The sequence below is a fragment of the Panthera pardus genome, unplaced genomic scaffold, assembly GCF_024362965.1.
Source record: "Panthera pardus isolate Hobbes unplaced genomic scaffold, ASM2436296v1 HiC_scaffold_16, whole genome shotgun sequence".
Taxonomy (NCBI): Eukaryota; Metazoa; Chordata; class Mammalia; order Carnivora; family Felidae; genus Panthera; species Panthera pardus.
In genome coordinates this window covers 121,731,315-121,733,518 of record NW_026526721.1, presented here as the reverse complement: position 1 = coordinate 121,733,518, position 2,204 = coordinate 121,731,315, and positions in this window count along the sequence as shown.

The following is a 2,204-nucleotide window of genomic DNA, read 5'->3' as shown; positions in this document are numbered from 1 at the left end:
TGTCATGGCTTGCTATTTGCTGATTACTTTGAAACTAAGATGCAAAACAGTCCACAAGTCTCTATGCCTCCAGTAGCTCTGAGCCTAACCCTTGGCTCAGAATTCTGTGGTGTTGTGTACATGGCAGCCACCGGGCCTCGGGGTGGTAAAAGGGGTGGTCTTTTTGCAGTCAGTTCCTGTGGGTATACATTCTGACCCTAGTCTAACTAGATTTTAGTGTTTGAGCAAGTCAATGATTGATGAGAAGCTCATTACCTCACCCTGTTGTCTATTTCAACAATAAGCAGCCAACATTGTTAGAATGCTCTTCCTAACTATGGAGTCTGGACTTGCCTTCCCATAACTTTCCCCATGCTCTGAAGCTTGCCCCTGACCCATAAAGAATGAGAGCACTCCCTCCCCTCCATACTTCTGCTGGTCCCCAGAGCAAAGAACAGTAGAATGCTTGGTTGGAGGCTCCTCTATGGTCCTTGAAAGCAAGGTAAGAAAGAATGGCAGAGTCACAAGTCAGCTCCAGCCTGTCAGAACTTGCCCTGGCCCTTCAGACAACAAGAGGCCCCCAGGGTCTCTTGACTGACAAGGCCCTATCTGCCTAGAATGACCTTCTCCTGAACCCCACCTCATTTCTGCTGGTTAAACACCACCAGTCTTTAAAGACCCAGTTCAACCATTTCTGGGAAGCCTTTGCTGATTTTCTAGGTAGGGATGACACCTCCTTCCTCCCCTGGATCCTCACTAAACAAATTCTCCTCCCCCACTCTCATCCCCCACAGAGATATCTATTCCAGCCCTTGAAACTCAGGCACTTGCATTTGTCCCCAGTCTGTAGGGCAGAGGTGGGACCTCATTAATTCTGTTCTCAGTGCCTGGCTTGGTGAGGCTCACATTGCACATCAGTACTGGGGAGGGAAAGAGTATGGCTAGAAGGCAGGCACATAGAATAACCCTCCTCTGAACCCCACATGTCAATCTGCATGACGAGGGTCTACACACAGAAGTGGGAGTGGGGGTGGAAAGGCACATGCAGTCACTGGTCTCCACCTTCTCTAATCCCATCCTTTTCATGAGCTGTTCCATAAAACAGGTGTGGCCATCCCATCTAGCTTCACCCATAGGACCACTGCTTTGCAATCCTTTATTTTGCCCTGAACCTCAGCATCAAAGGCAGAAAAGGCCCTTTCCCACAAGAGGTGCCCTGTGAGGATCTTCTAATAATGTAGGATAAAGTCGAGCAGATTCCTGCCCCGCTCCATAACAGTATTACAAGAAGAAATTCCCCAGGGAGCTTCGTTATGATCCTATTACTGTAAATGATGGCTTGAATCCACCATCAGATTTGGTATTACCATATAATCATTTCTGTAAAAGCCTTCAGAATCATCATTAGCACAGGGAGCAAATTAAATGACATGCCAGCAGGGATTTTACTACTGATAAACTAAAATGAAATTAAACTTAAAAAAACAGAGTGGTATGAATATTGCATTACAATGATCACACCTACACACAGAAAAGCAAGTACAGCCAGAATTGGATAAGCCACGGCACCCAGACCTTCCTTCTCTAAAGGACACATAGCCTTGCCTTCAGTGACCACAAGAGTTGGCTGGATTCTCTGAGAGGTCCACTTAACCAGTAGCCAAGCCATTCTACCAAATGCAAGGTAGGATTTCTAAATGGCATCGAATCCCTTACACGTCATGCAGAGGCTCCCTTCCCAGGACCCTTCCTGGGGTACAAAAACGGAGGCAAGAATCTGGTTTTAACACCAGCTCTTCCTGAACTTGAGGAACATATGAGGAAGTCTCGCTCTCACACTGGGTGTCAGCTTCTTTGTCTGTACAATGATGTGGTTTGATGTGAGATTTTACAAGTGATCTTTAATAAAATGAGAATAATGCTCCTTTCCCTGACTCCTAGGATTGTTGTTGGATTCAAATGAGCAATATAGGTGACAGCATATTACAAAGTGGAAAATGCTGGTAAGAGGAAGAGGTTTTATAAGATGAAACGATGTATATGCACCGAAGTATATATACATAAACATGTATGCCACTTATAAGCAAGAAATTCACAGGTATATGCCACTGTGTTGAGCCATAATCTCTCTGTATATCTACCTATTTCAACATCCCTATTAGTCTTTCCTCAGAGAAGAGTTTAGGGCTACACGAACAGATAATTAGTGGTCACATCTATTCTAA